This window comes from Bubalus bubalis, chromosome 11 (genome assembly GCF_019923935.1).
Source record: "Bubalus bubalis isolate 160015118507 breed Murrah chromosome 11, NDDB_SH_1, whole genome shotgun sequence".
NCBI classification, from domain to species: Eukaryota; Metazoa; Chordata; class Mammalia; order Artiodactyla; family Bovidae; genus Bubalus; species Bubalus bubalis.
This window is the reverse complement of record NC_059167.1, coordinates 20,822,429-20,838,709: the sequence shown is the minus strand read 5'-3', so window position 1 is coordinate 20,838,709 and position 16,281 is coordinate 20,822,429. Positions and strand designations below refer to the sequence as shown.

Below are 16,281 nucleotides of genomic sequence, written 5' to 3'. Positions count from 1 at the left end.
GCTCCCGGGCCCGCCCCCCGGGCTATCCGGTCTTCCCATTGGCCGCCACGGACCCCCGCCAGCCATCCACCCCGCCCCTCTCCACCCACCCTGCTCATACGTCACGGGTCCCCCCTGTCGCCGCCCCCCGCCCTGTGCGGGCTCGCTCATTCTCAAACCCCAGGTTGACCCATTTCTCTCTCCCATTGGCCCATCGCAGCTCCAACCATTGGTCTGAGCTACCTGTCCGTTTCCTGGGAGTGTTCAAGGAAGAGGCTGCGGTTTCATTGGGCGCCTGAGAAAGGAATGGGTGGTTCCGCAAAGGTAGAGCCGAGCCCTCCTCATTCAGACTAAAAAGGCTGAAGGAGACCGCTCCCTTTGTTTGCTGCGAAGGGGTAGGGACTCCCATTGGGCACCACCTGTGTTCTTGATCTTAAAGTGAGCTTTTGAGAGTGAGCGGAGGAGAGGCGAGCTGGGTAGCGCCCTCTGGGAGAGCTCTTTCTTCTCCAGCTCCTTCTTACATTTGGATTCTCCCTTCTCTAGGAGATGCCTCTGCCCCAGTCCCTACCAGGTGGATCAGCTTCGACTCCCCTCCGACTGAATTGCACCCCTACTCCATCTGTAACCTTTCGTCTATTAAGGCCTTCAGGCCCACTGGAATGCTCTTTAGAACTCTTAAAACTACAGTTCTTGCCCTTTATGAGGACTGCATACAGCTAGCTTGCCCTTCCTTGGGTTCTTGTTGGAAGAGAGTCCAATATCATCGATTTTTAGAATTCAGACGAGAGAGAGAGAGAGACCACTTTATTGGGGCTCAATTTGAGGGTGGGAAAGCTGTCGGTGAAGTGGGCTTGGTCTCTCTGAAGAGACTCCATTTTTCTACAAATCTTGAATTTCTTTCACCTGGGGGAATTGCACCTTGGATCGCGGTAACCTATGTAGATTAAGAATCAAAGCTGAATATACACACAAAACGATACTGCAAGGCAGACTTTCCATCTATCTTTTTGTTATCCTCCACTTCTCAAACCTTAAGAAAGAGATAGGTGGCCCCGAACATTTCTTCTGTGCTTAAATTCTTTCACAGCAATATAGATTTTCAATGAGAAGATTCTGTGACTTTTCAAAATAAGCCCATGCTGAGAGGTCCTGCCTGATCTCTGCTGAAGTTTTCCCCTTCCATGGTAGGAATAGGTCTGATTTACTTGGCAAGTTTAGTGCTTCACGTTTTTTATTGTTGTTATTTAATTTCATTTTTTTAATTTATTTATTTTAATTGGAGGCTAATTACTTTACAATATTGTATTGGTTTTACCATACATCAACATGAATCCGCCATGGGTGCACACATGTTCCCCATCCTGAAACCCCTCCCACCTCCCTCCCCATACCATCCCTCTGGGTCATCCCAGTGCACCAGCCCCAAGCATCCTGTATCATGCATCGAACCTGGACTGGCGATTCATTTCACATATGATATTATATATGTCTCAATGCCATTCTCCCAAATCATCCCACCCTCACCCTCTTCCATAGAGTCCAAAAGACTGTTCTAGACATCTGTGTCTCTTTTGCTGTCTCACATGCAGGGTTATCGTTACTATCTTTCTAAATTCCATATATATGTGTTAGTATACTGTATTGGTGTTTTTCTTTCTGGCTTACTTCACTCTGTATAATAGGCTCCAGTTTCATTCACCTCATTAGAACTGATTCAAATGTATTCTTTTTAATGTCTGAGTAATACTCCATGGTGTATATGTACCACAGCTTTCTTGTCCACTCATCTGCTGATGGACATCTAGGTTGCTTCCATGTCCTGGCTATTATAAACAGTGCTGTGATGAACATTGGGGTACACGTGTCTCTTTGAATTCTGGTTTCTTCGGTGTGTATGCCCAGCAGTGGGATTGCTGGGTCATATGGCAGTTCTATTTCCAGTTTCTTAAGGAATCTCCACACTGTTCTCCATAGTGGCTGTACTAGCTTGCATTCCCACCAACAGTGTAAGAGGGTTCCCTTTTCTCCACACCCTGTCCAGCATTTATTGCTTGTAGACTTTTGAATCACAGCCATTCTGACTGGTGTGAAATGGTACCTCATTGTGGTTTTGATTTGCATTTCTCTGATAATGAGTGATGCTGAGCATCTTTTCATGTATTTGTTAGCCATCTGTATGTCTTCTTTGGAGAAATGTCTGTTTAGTTCTTTGGCCCATTTTTTGATTGTGTCATTTATTTTTCTGGAATTGAGCTGCAGGTGTTGCTTGTATATTTTTGAAATTAATTCTTTGTCAGTTGCTTCATTTGCTATTATTTTCTCCCATTCTGAGGACTGTCTTTTCACCTTGCTTATAGTTTCCTTTGTTGTGCAGAAGCTTTTAATTTTAATTAGGTCCCATTTGTTTACTTTTGCTTTTATTTCCAATATTCTGGGAGGTGGGTCATAGAGGATCCTGCTGTGATTTATGTCAGAGAGTGTTTTGCCTATGTTCTCCTCAAGGGGTTTTATAGTTTCTGGTCTTACATTTAGATCTTTAATCCATTTTGAGTTTATTTTTGTGTATGGTGTTAGAAAGTGTTCTAGTTTCATTCTTTTACAAGTGGTTGACCAGTTTTCCCAGCACTACTTGTTAAAGAGATTGTCTTTTCTCTATTGTATATTCTTGCCTCCTTTGTCAAAGATAAGGTGTCCATAGGTGTGTGGATTTACCTCTGGGCTTTCTATTTTGTTCCATTGATATATATTTCTGTCTTTGTGCCAGTACCATACTGTCTTGATGACTGTGGCTTTGTAGTAGAGCCTGAAGTCAGGCAGGTTGATTTCTCCAGTTCCATTCTTCTTTCTCAAGATTGCTTTGGCCATTTGAGGTTTTTTGTATTTCCATACAAATTGTGAAATTATTTGTTCTAGCTCTGTGGAGAATACTGTTGGTAGCTTGATAGGGATTGCATTGAATCTATAGATTGCTTTGGGTAGTATACTCATTTTCACTATATTGATTCTTCTGATCCATGAACATGGTATATTTCTCCATCTATTAGTGTCCTCTTTGATTTCTTTCACCAGAGTTTTATAGTTTTCTATATATAGGTCTTTTGTTTCTTTAGGTAGATATAGTCCTAAGTATTTTATTCTTTTTGTTGTTTAATTTCAGTTTGGGGTTAATCATTAGACAAACTGAAGACAGTGAGGCAATTTGAAAAGATAACCAGGGCTGGCATCTCCAGCTTTGCTGCCACCAGCTGCAAGATCTTGGGCAAGTACTAAACCGTCTGCTCATCCTTAAAGAGAAGGGGTGATCTGGAAGATCTGTCATCTTACAGACCTGAGATTCTGTGGTTTGCACATGAGTGTGACTACACTGTATGCCAAGAAATGGCTACCCACTCCAGTATTCTTGCCTGGGAAATCCCATGGACAGAGGAGACTGGCGGGCTGCAATCCATGAGGTCGCAAAGAGTCAGACACGACTGAGGGACTAAACAAAAACCACCACCCATTTCAGGTCTTGAAGAAGGGAGGGTAGAATGTGGTCTAAAGATCAACTGGAATAGGTCTTGAGAAAAGATTTCTGAGTAAATGCCCTAAAACAGTGTTTGGATTCTTCTTGTACATAGATTCAGTGAACTGGAAAAGATACAGATGAGTCTTTGCATAAATTCTCTAAATTTTGTTCAAAATAAACCTATGCCACTCCTAAGCAGAAGAGAGCAAGCAGGGAGTGGGTACAGGCATTTTGTGTTTTTTAAAAACACAAGAAAGAAGATCTTCTTAATAAAAATTTAATTTGGAGCAAGAAGGAATTTTCCAAAATGGTATTAACAGAGAGAAACAAACAGAAAAAAAAAAAAAAAAACAACTAAAAAGATAGAGAATAATCATCAATGGTGATCTCTTTCAAGTGGTAGAATTATGAGTATGGGCAATTTTTATTCTCATTTTGCTTGATATTGTATGTTTTACTGTACAGTTTTTATCTTGACTCCTCCCCTACTCAGAAGAGAAGAAAAAAAAAAAAAAAAACCTTGGGATCTGTCTCAGTAGGAAACATCTAATTCCCCACATAACTTAAATCTTGGATACCATAGCATGTGTTTAGAACCTCATGAAGAGTCATTCATTCATCAAACATTTCAAGAAGTCATTCAGTAAATATTTGTTGAATGGATAAGTGCTAGGAATTCAAATGAGGGAAGATCCTTCAGGCTAAAGCTGTCTAACAGAGGTTGTCTAGCCAGGTTTCATGGAAGAGGCAGAACTAAAGCTGGTCCTGGAGATGGATGTGGGGAAGAGGGAGGAACCTGCATTCAGAAGTAGAGGATGAGCATGGGCCCAGCCACAGAGGTGGGGAAGCCTGAGTAAGCCCAGGGGTGGAGTAAAAGGATGAGAAAGAACTCTGAAAAGATGGGTTGAGACCAGATTTGTTGAGGGCCTTGTAATTACTTGATTCAGAGGAGTAAGTATTTAATTCATTATTTGTAATTATTTACTATCTAGCTTGTTCACTATGAGGGCAGCAACTATCTGTCTGGCTCTCCACAGTTGTCCCAGCACCTAGAGTGTATCTGGCACATAATTGGCTCTCAGCACGTGTTTGTGACTGAATGACTGACTTAAATACCAGACTGAGAAAAAAGTCTGGGTTTGGTTAAGCAGACAAAAGATTAGCTCTGAAAGCTTTTACACAGTGCTGGGAGATGATCAAATGTTGCCATCTCTGAGGAGGAGAATAGATGACGAATGGATAAGGAGGTGCTTAAGTTTGGCATCGAAGGATGTATACAGCTTAAATAGTGGAGACTAGGAATCATGAAGAAGGAAATCAATGCAATGGACAGAAATACCAGCCTTAGAGGGCTTCCCAGGTGGCTCAGTGGGTAAAGAACTGGCCGGCACACTAGGAGATGTAAGAGATATGGGTTTGATCCCTGAGTCGGGAAGATACCCTGGAGGAGGGCATGGCAACCCACTCCAGTATTCTTGCCTGGAATCCCATGGACAGAGGAGCCTAGCAGGCTACAGTCCATGGGATCACAGAGATGGACATGACTGAAGCAACTTAGCACACAAAAGTTCTTAGTATGCTTAACACCTACTAGATATTTAGCATATTTATTTTCTTCTTTCCTCTGTCCATCCCCCACAGAAACACTCAAGGGAAGAAATTAATTAGTGGCACCCTAGGAAACTGCAGAGACTTCTTGACTGGGAGTTGAAGCAGGTCTTTCCCTTTAAAAACAAGAAGGAAGGAAAAAGGAAAGGAAAGAAAAGAGAGAAAGAAGGAGGGAGGGAAGTTAGGAAGGATAAAGGAGGGATAAAAAGCAAACAAGTATCACAGACTGATGATTAAAGTTTGGGGCCTTGGATTTTGACTGAATCAAAATTCATACTCATTGTTTGCCATTAGGCAAGTTAATGCCCTGGTACCTCCGGATCCCTTGTCTGGAAATTAGGGATAATACTATCTCAGTGGGTTCCTGGAATGATTAAATGACAGGATGTATATTACATGCTTAATACAGAGTTGTCAAATAGTAGTAGTAGTTATTATTCAGTTCAGTTGCTCAGTTGTTTCCGACTATTTGAGACCCCATGGACTGCAGCACGCCAGGCTTTCCTGTCCATCACCAATTCCTGGAGCTTGTTCAAACTCATGTCCATCAAGTCAGTGATGCCATGCAACCATCTTATCCTCTGTCGTCCCCTTCTCCTCCTGCCTTCAACCTTTCCCAGCATCAGGGTCTTTTCCAATAACTCAGTTCTTCACATCAGGTGGCCAAAGTATTAGAGTTTCAGCTTCAGCATCAGTCCTTTCAATGAACATTCAGGACTGATTTCCTTTAAGATTGACTGGTTTGGTCTCCTTGCTGTCCAAGGAACTCTCAAGAGTCTTCTCCAACACCACAGTTCAAAAGCATCAGTTCTTTTGTGCTCAATTTTCTTTATAGTCCAACTCTCACATCCATACATGACTACCAAAGCTTTGACTAGATGGACCTTTGTTGGCAAAGTAATGTCTCTGCTTTTTAATATGCTGTCTGGGCTGGTCATAACTTTTCTTCCAAGGAGCAAGTGTCTTTTAATTTCATGGCTGCAGTCACCATCTGCCGTGACTTGGAGCCCCAAATAATAATAGTTATTATTATTTGAGCCTAAAGAAATAAAATTTATTTATTTTATTGATCAGATCAGATCAGATCAGTTGGCTCAGTTGTGTCCGACTCTTTGCGACCCCATGAATCACAGCACGCCAGGCCTCCCTGTCCACCACCAACTCCCGGAGTTCACTGAGACTCACATCCATCGAGTCAGTGATGCCATCCAGCCATCTCATCCTCTGTCGTCCCCTTCTCCTCCTGCCCCCAATCCCTCCCAGCATCAGAGTCTTTTCCAATGAGTCAACTCCTCACATGAGGTGGCCAAAGTACTGGTGTTTCAGCTTTAGCATCATTCCTTCCAAAGAAATCCCAGGGCTGATCTCCTTCAGAATGAACTGGTTGGATCTCCTTGCAGTCCAAGGGACTCTCAAGAGTCTTCTCCAACACCACAGTTGATAACTGAGCCAAATAAATTAATTAATTAAGCCTAAATAAATAAATAAAACTATAATAACAGTTACTATTATTCGAGCCTAAAGCTTGATTTGATAAATGAATATCACCCTATCCTCAGGTGTTCTGAAAAGTGTTTTTTAAAACTATTAATTTACAAAACAGAATAGTCACAAATACAGAAAACATGCGTATAGTTAAGAAGGGTAAAGGGGGGAGGGATAAACTGGGAGATTGGGACTGACATATATACACTACTGTATATAAAATAGATAATTAATAAGAGCCTACTGTATAGCACGGGGAAAGCTACTCAATATTCTGTAATGACTGTGTCCGACTCTGTACGACCCCATAGACGGCAGCCCATCAGGCTCCCCCATCCCTGGAATTCTCCAGGCAAGAACACTGGAGTGGGTTGCCATTTCCTTCTCCAACGCATGAAAGTGAAACGTGAAAGTTTGTTGAAGTTGCTCAGTTGTGTCCAACTCTTCGTGACCCCATGAACTGCAGCCTACCAGGCTCCTCCATCCATGGGATTTTCCAGGCAAGAGTACAGGAGTGGGGTGCCATTGCCTCCTCCCTGTAATGACTGAAAGACTCTAGAAAAGTGTGGGTATATGTATAACTGGTTCACTTCTCTGTACAGCAGAAACTAACTATACTTCAATAAAAATTAATTAGAAAAGAAAAGTATTCATACTTTGGTGCTAAAATCCCTCAGGCCGATCCCTTAAGCTTTTCCAAGAGTCAGCCAGCCCCTCTTACCTCCCACGTTACACCATTTCAGGAGAGGAGCCCTAGTTCCTGATTCATAAACCACATTTGCAGTCATATGTCGTTCAATAAATGCTTTGGGACACTGTGTGGTAGGGTTGATGGAACAGAAGTTGGAGCCAAACACTCAAGTCCAAGTCACTGTCACTGTCACTGGGAACAAAGCAATTCACGCCTCTGAGTCTCCGTTTCATTTGCTGTAAAATGATGTTATTGTGAGAAGTAGATGAAGTCAGAAGCACTCCTTGCAGTACCTAATACATAGAAAGTGAAAGTGAAGTCGCTCAGTCGTGTCCGACTCTTTGCGACCCCGCAGACTGTAGCCCACCAGGCTCCTCCGTCCATAGGATTCTCCAGGCAAGAATTCTGGAGTGGGTTGCTATTTCCTTCTCCAGGGGATCTTCCCAACCCAGGGATCGAACCCGGGTCTCCCGCATTGCAGGCAGACGCTTTAACCTCTGAGCCATCAGGGAAGCCACGCCTAATATATAATAGGTGCTCAATAAATTGTAAATGTTCTATCGCAATCAATAGTATGTTAATTCCTGTCTTCTGAGAGTTTGAAATATCAAAATGGTGAGACATCGTCCCTCTTTTCTTCTCCCTCCCATCACCTATGAAAACTTCAGTTCAGAAAACAACTGTACTGCGGCAGCTGTTTAGAATGCCTCGTCTCTGGAGACTGAGCTGCATTTTAACATTGATTAGAGTCTTTTAATCAAGGAATAAAGATCAAGCGGTATTTCTGCTTCATTAAGCCTTGTTGCAGCCCTGTGGGACAACTCTCTATGAAATTACACCTCTTACAACCATGCCGGGTCTGTAAGGACTTCCTTTAAACCTTTTAGTCAGGGACCCCAAAGAGATTCAATCAGAAGAGAATTAAAGGGAAAATTATCCATACCATTGGGGTCTTTGAAGAACATGTAATGACTGGGGAAATGATCAAATAGAGTGGAAAGAGAAAAAAGAAAACTATCTGTTGTAATCTTAAAATAATTTAAAAGTAAATTGAACAAATCAAGAAACAGAACTGTATATGTAATATATTTCCAATTCTATGGAATATATATTTAAATTAATATTATTGAAAGAAATACATCAAAATGTGAATAATTATCTCCAGGCTAGATGATGGGGTTAGGAATGATTTTTTTTTTCCCTTGGTCCTGTACTTTTCAGTATTTTCTACCATTAAAATGTACTCATTTTCTAATGAGAAAAGTAGTTTGTAACTAATAATTATGAAAACTATTAAGGATGTGAAAATGTACATAGTATAACAATAAATGGAAAAATAGTGAAAAATCCCTTCATAAAATTTGATCACAAATGTGTGTGTGTTAAGCATAGTTCCAGAATCTTATTATTGATTATTTCTGAGCTGAGTGGTAGAGTATGGGTAATTTATATGACCTTCATTTTACTTTTATTTTCCATATAGCTAAAATAAACCATGCAATACAATTGTAATTAGATTACAGTTAAAGGACCAAAAATATTTTTAGGGAATAATGAAATAGATTTCAAGTTGAAAACATTGTTGCTAGCTGGAGAGATGGTAGAGCAGGGGAAAAAAATAGACCCTGAGAATAACAATAATAATTACATTAATAATGGTAATGATAAAGGCTACTATGAATTGAAGGCATACTGTGTATGCCATCACTGTTCACAATCTTTTCTTATTTAAGTCTTTAATAACTCTTCCAAGCAAACAAAAATTTCCTAGAATAAGTCTATTGCTGAGAAGGAAATGGCAACCCACTCCAGTATTCTTGCCTGGAAAATCCCACAGATGGAGGAGCCTGACAGGCTATCTATCATCCATGGGGTCGCAAAGAGTCAGACATGACTAAGTGACTTCACTGTCTTTCTTTGCCTATCTTTTCCACCTCCTGGAGGGAACATTCTTGGTTATGTACAGACAGATATGTGGCTAGGTATTACAGAACTAAGCTTAGCTGTGGCCTTACTCGTCTAACACCGGTATGCTGCTGCTGCTGCTGTTGCTAAGTCGCTTCAGTCGTGTCCAACTCTGTACAACCCCATAGACAGCAGCCCACCAGGCTCCCACGTCCCTGGGATTCACCAGGCAAGAACACTGGAGTGGGTTGCCATTTCCTTCTCCAATGCATGATAGTGAAAAGTAAAAGGGAAGTCACTCAGTCGTGTCCGACTCTCTGCAACCCCATGGACTGCAGCCTACCAGGCTCCCCCATCCATGGTATTTTCCAGGCAAGAGTACTGGAGTGGGGTGCCATTGCCTTCTCCGAACACTGGTATACACTTCTTTTATTCCTCAACTTTTCGAATTGGTGACCAAGACTCAGCTGAAAATTCAGCTCACTGTTTTGCTTTTGAGGTTAATGTCTTTTTATCAGAAAATGATCAATTAAAAAAATTTTTTATATTTGTTATTTAAACCAGCAAGATCTGATGAATAAGCTACTCTCACAGTTGCTGATGAAAAGTAGATTTCATGAGAGCATGAGCTGTTTTGGTTGCAGAGGAGGCACAGACCTTGGTGGACAACCTCGCCACCGTGTGGTATTGAGGAGTATGGCGGCCATTTCTCTTTTTTAATGACTTTATTTTATAGTTTTAAACTTTAAGAGCTGTAAGTAAGCTTCATGATCCATGGATAGAGCCTCTTCAAGTGTTGTTGTGAAAATGAAACCTAGACCATGGATATCACTGGGACTTGAACCCAAATCGTCAGACCTTCTAACCTTTCTTGCCACACAACTGCTTTTACTTCAAATTCACTCAGGGACTAGCTCCAAGTCAGTTGCAGGGAACCTTAGCACCATCTAGTGCAATAACTCAATTTTACATTCAAGGAAACTCAAGCCTGTTCAGTCACTAAGTCGTGTCTGATCGCGACCCCATGGACTGTGGCGCACCAAGCTTCCCTGTCCTTCACCATCTCCCTGAGTTTGCTCAGATTCATGTCCATTGAGTCGATGATGCTATTTAACCATTTCATCCTCTGCTTCCCCCTTCTCTTTTTGCCTTCAATCTTTCCCAGCATCAGGGTCTTTTCCAGTGTGTTGGCTCTTCACATCAGGTGGTCAAAGTATTGGAGTTTCAGCTTCAGCATCCATCCTTCCAACGAATATTCAGCGTTGATTTCTTTTAGGATTGACTGGTTTGATCTCCTTGCAGTTTAAGGAATTCTCAAGAGTCTCCTCTAGTACCACAGTTAGAAAGCATCAGTTCTTTGGCGCTCAACCTTCTTTATGGTCCAACTCTCACATCCATACATGACTACTGGAAAAACCATACCTTTGGCTAGACAGACCTTTGTCAGCAAAGTGATGTCTCTGCTTTTAATATGCTGTCTAATTTTGTCATAGCTTTTTTTCTCAAGGAGCAAGTGTCTTTCATGACTGCAGTCACCGTCCCCAGTGATTTTGGAGTCCAAGAAAATAAAATCTGTCACTGCTTCCGCTTTTTCCCCTTCTATTCACCATGAAGTGATGGGGCCGATACCATGATCTCAGTTTTTTTAATGTTGAGTTTCAAGCCAGCTTTTTCACTCCTTTTTTACCCTCCGCAAGAGGCTCTTTAGACAAATGACTTGATAAAGGTCCACAGCTAATTCTGTGTCCCTTGTTTTCATTTACTCATCAAATATTTACATTTGTGTCTACTATGTGGCAGGCACTGTTCAAGGCAATAGAGATACAATAGTGAACGGAAAATAGACAAAAATTCCTTCATAAGTCTCATCTTCTAATAGGCTGCTACTGCTACTGCTAAGTCACTTCAGTCATGTCCGACTCTGTGCGACCCCAGAGACGGCAGCCCACCAGGTTCCCCCGTCCCTGGGATTCTCCAGGCAAGAACACTGAAGTGGGTTGCCATTTCCTTCTCCAATGCATGAAAGTGAAAGTGAAGTCGCTCAGTCGTGTCCAACCCTTAGCAACCCCATGGACTGCAGCCCACCAGGCTCCTCCTTCCATGGGATTTTCCAGGCAAGAGTACTGGAGTGGGGTGCCATTGCCTTCTCCACTTCTAATAGGAGAGAGAGACAAATAAGATAAGCAAGTAAAATACGTGATATAATATTATAGAAGGATCAATGTTAGAAAGGGGGGGAAGTCAGGGGAAGGAGAGAAGGAAATAAAAATGTTAGAAAGGGTTGTATTTCAGAGTGGCCAGAGAAGGCCTCTTTAACAAGGTTGACTTTTGAAATCAAGGTCTGAAGAAATTAAGGAAGCCAGCCATACAGATTTGGAGAAAGAGCATCTAGGGAAAGGAAACAGCAGTGCGAAGACCCCAATGCAAGAATGTGCCTGTATATTGAAGAAAAGGTCAAGGAGACTGGCCTACTGGTCATGAGAATTCCAAGGTAACAGGAGGCAGGAGCAGTAATGGGGGGCAGGTCATGTGACACTTCCCAGGCAAAGGAGGACTTTGAGTTTACTTTTGTGAGCAAAGAACCAAAAGTGTTCCTCATCACCCAGTTCTATGAGGGTGAAGTCCCAAGCCCTGGCAGTCAAACACACACTCAGTGCACCATGAGAGGAATTAAACAGGATGAGGCACTTGTGCTTTCGATAAATGGACCACTGGATAGCAGACGCATGTCTCAGGAAAAACTTCACTGTGCCTGGATGCTTCCATTGTCCATAACCAGAAAAGCACTAAAATCATTAATTTGAGATATCCGTTCTTGGTGAACGGCAACCATCTTTTACCAAGATGGTTGCTTGACTGCATGTATTCCCTAGCCCCTAAAAAGTGTATATAAACGGACCCCTCCCCTACTTTGGAGCTGTTCCTCAGACTGCCTCCGGGGCTATCATCCTCAGTAAGTCCCTGAATAAAACTTAAACTCTTATGTTGTATGTTTTTCTTTAAGTCAACATTTTAAATGAGATGGGAGCCAGTGAAGAGCGTTGAGCAGAGGAGATGCATCATCCGACTTACTTAACAGTAACGCTCAGGCTTCTGGGTTCACAACGGGCTGCAGAAACAAGGGAAGGGACATGAGATGTGGAGGCTGTTCAATAATCCTGGCACCAGATAACAGCTGATTAGGCAAGGGAGGTGATAAGGGGTATGGTGAAAGGTGGTCAGAATTGTAAAATCTATTTCGAGAGTAGAGCAGCTAGCTTTGCTGGTGGGTTGGAAGAGGTGGGAAGGAAAGAGGGTTTGGGGCCTGAGCAGCTGAAAGTATAGCATTGCCATTAGTAAAGAACAGAGAGCATCTCAGAGGCTCGCTCTTAGACATGCTCAGTGTGAGATCACTGTCCCACACCCAAAAGGAGATGTCAGGAGGGCCGCTGATTATGTAGACAGGTCTGGAGTTCAGCCCAGAACTGTTAAGCAGTAACAGTCCAGTCCAGAGGACACAAACTCCATAAAGTGACTAAGGACACCATAATGATCAGAAAACATTCAAGCCCAAATGGTAAAGTACCTCCCATTTTAGCATCCAGATTTCTATCCAGAAAAAAAAATTTTTTTTTCATTGAATGAAAAGTTCTTTAAATTCTATAGTGCTTTATAATTTCCAAAAGTTTCACACACATGATTTCATACAGCCTCCATAATAACCCTTTATTTCCCTCACTCTTAGACTGCCCCTCCCACCCACACTGGTAACCACTCGTTTGTTTTGTATATATGTGAGTCTACTTTTTTGTTTTATTCACTAGAGACTCCATGGAATGTAGCCTGGCAGGCTCCTCTGAACATGGGATTCTCCAGGCAAGAATACTGGAGTGGGCTGTCATTTCCTCCTCCAGGGGGTCTTCCCAACCCAGGGATCTAACCAGCGTCTCCATGTCTCCTGCACTGCAGGCAGATTCTTTACTGCTGAGCCACTGGGGAAGAGCCATGGCATTTTTAGATTCCACATATAAGTGATATTATACAGTATGTGTCTTTCTCTGACTTATCCAAAGAAACTTTTTTAAAAATGGCTCTGCATTGCAGTGTTGAAGGCTGTTCACAGACATTACATGAGTTTCATGACATTGGTTGGTTAGATCTTTAAGATAACATCTGTGTGTTCTCTGGGTTACAGATGGAGCCCCACATGGAGCCAGTGGGAGCCCCAGCGGGCCACCTGTCAGACCAGTAGAACATCAGGGAAATGATCTTGGGCTTCCTGTGGGACTAAAAGTGGATCAATCTTGTCATCTCTTGGGGACAAAGTACCTGTGTTTGAAGCCCAGTTTCTCTATGACTTGCTTTGTGTTTTAGGACAAGTGATTTAACCTCTCTGCTAAACCTCAGATTCTTCAACCACACAATAGGGGTTTAAAAAAAAAATCATACCTACCTCCTCCAGTGCTCTTCTATAGCTTTATTGTGGTATACCTGATATACAAAGAACTAGACATATTGTAATGTGTACAATTTGATACGTTTGGACGTATCAAACACCGATGATCAGAAGTGGTTTTAAGGATTAAGTGAGGTTTTCCCAGGTGACCCTAGTGGTAAAGAACTGGCCAGCCAATGCAGGTAGACATAAGAAATGAGGGTTCCTTCCCTGGGTCAGGAAGATCCTCTGGAGGAGGGCATGGCCACACACTCCAGTATTCTTGCCTGAAGAATCTCGTGGACAGAGGAGCCTGGAGGGCTCCAGTCCGTAGGATTGCAGAGTTGGACATGACTGAGTATGCATGCACAACGTAATACATGGGCAGCTCTGAGTGCCTGCAGCCTAGCGAGCCCTCAATAAAGGCAGATAGGATTATATTACCTCTTTGGGCACTCAAAAAAATCCTATAAAGCAGCTATTCTTTTAAAGCAACTTTGCTAATAAGGAAACTGAGGTTCAGGGTAGCCATTCAATGTGATGAGGCAGTAATAAGTCACAGAAGCCCTAGACCCAGTCACAAGTAACAACCTTCGATCCTCAAATTTTTCTCTCTTGAATCCATTTCCTCCTGAGGGTTGGGTTTTGTGTTAACTTCCTCACCAGGTCTTCTGGAGTCCACTGGCTTTGTCTTTGTGAAAAGACACGCTGGGACGGGAGAAGAACAGCATAAAGAACCTTTCTTGGGCACATAACAGTGTATCAGGCCTGTGCTAAGCGCTTCTCAAGCTTTTCCCATTTCATCTTCACCAAAACCTACACACTGAGTTCTTTTTAATAACCCCTTTGTATATAAACTGGGGCCCAGAGCTGTTAAATTACAGGAGTGGTGTTGTTACCAAAAGACATGTGGTAGGTCTGGCTACTCACTACCCGAAAGCCAATAAACAAGCCAGATTGGTGGAAAGGAAGGTTAGCTTTATTTCAGAGGCTGTCAGCTGGGCCAGGGGAAGGGCAGACATCTGCCCAAATGCTAATTATCCCCATCCCCACCAGTGGCGTAAGAGCTTTTATACACAGAATGAAGGCGAGAGGGCTGCATGCAGAAACAGCAGTCGTCTCTGATAGTCATCTTGAAATTGTCATCAGTGGTCTGACCAGCATCATCTTGATTGTTTTAGGTACAGTTACTCATCAGTTTCAGGGTCCGTTTGTTTCCATTTCTTTGAGGCCAGTTCATGTCATGAGTACAGTCTGGTCATCATGTAGTTAACTTCTTCCACCTAGACGTTTAGTATCTATCAGACAGCTCACAGGATATGGCTCAGAACATCATCTAGAGCCCTTGAGAAAGAACTAAACTCCTTGACTGCGCTTAATAACTACATTTTTATTATTTGGTCTCCTTTGACTGTTTTCCTTTGTGTTCACATTTCTTACTTCTCTGATTAAGTTTATTCTTTGTCTAAAGTTTTCCACAGACAAAAGGCAGACCATGATGGGGGGTTGGGCAAGGACCAGGAGGTCCTGCTCCGTTTCAGTGTGAGTTGGAACAAAATCTCAGACTCATCTCAGTTTATGCACAGGAAGGCTTTCAGCTGAGCAAGTTGTCTTGGGCAAAATTCATCACACTGTAGAGGTTCCCTTTGGGAATGCCATTCAGTTTGGAGGAGGCAGATTGTCCCTTTATGATAACCTGTCCCAGGCCCTACTGTGGCTGCTGAACAGTGACCCCGCCCACCCTGCAAACTCAGATGCTGTGCCAGCTCTCAGCCCTGCCAGCCTGAGGCCAGGCTGAACCACTTCACATGCAGTGTAGCCTCCAGCTCAGAGAATCCCTGGTCCAGAGAATCACTCCATGCACAGAGGATGGGCTGAGGATGTCTGTTTGGGCCCGAGGAGAGCACAGAGGGTGTCTGAGGTCTGGACTCAATCGCACAACCATTTCCATCCCTGACCAGGAACTTGCAGGCTCCGTCCACCCTCTCATGTCAGGGCTGGCAGCCTGCGTTTATTCCTCGCCTCTTGGTGTTTAGATTCCCTTCCTCCACGTCTGAACCTCCAACACATCATAAGTGGAATTTCCTATGGTTAAATGGGACAATTTTATTCACTCAGTTAGAAGTTAGATGTGGGAGAACAGAAACCTCTGGGGGCTTTGCCTGAGCTTGGAGGGTTTTGGGGGGTTTGTTTTTAAATATTTATTTGGCTGCACCTGGTCTTACTTGGGCAAGTGAAACCTTTAGTTGCAGCACATGGGATCTAGTGCCCTGACCAGGGATCAAACTTGGGTCCCCTGCTTTGGGAACACAGAGTCTTAGCCACTGGACCATCACAGAAGTCCCTGAGCTTAGGTTTTGATGTAAGCAACCTGGTGTCCTTCCTTGCTCTCTTCCTTCCTCTCCCTCTTGCCTTCCTTTCTTCCTACCTTCTTCCTGCCTCTCCTTCCTTCGGTTTAAAGAGAAGGGCAGAACCACAGCCTGCAGTTTGAGCAAGCTCCAAGGATCTCCCTATCCCACCCGAGCCACCTGCTTCTGGGTGAGCTGGGCTTGGAACACTTAGCACCCTTCAGTTGTCTTTGGTGTTGGGCGTGGCTGGCTGTGACTGTTCGGCCCCTAAGTTCAGCCACTGGTTGTAAATATATGCCCTAGTGCCTATTAATAACGCACAGGCAGCACACTTGTCCCCTGT

The 16,281-nt window shown here is 43.0% G+C and overlaps 1 long non-coding RNA gene across 1 annotated transcript; it reads left to right on the top strand.

Moving 5' to 3' along the window:
• Window positions 1–113: 113 nt before the first annotated feature.
• Window positions 114–1,239, top strand: LOC123328286. Its single transcript, XR_006543130.2, has 2 exons — window positions 114–303; window positions 523–1,239. It is a non-coding gene; the product is annotated as an uncharacterized LOC123328286 (long non-coding RNA).
• The last annotated feature ends 15,042 nt before the right edge of the window (window positions 1,240–16,281 follow it).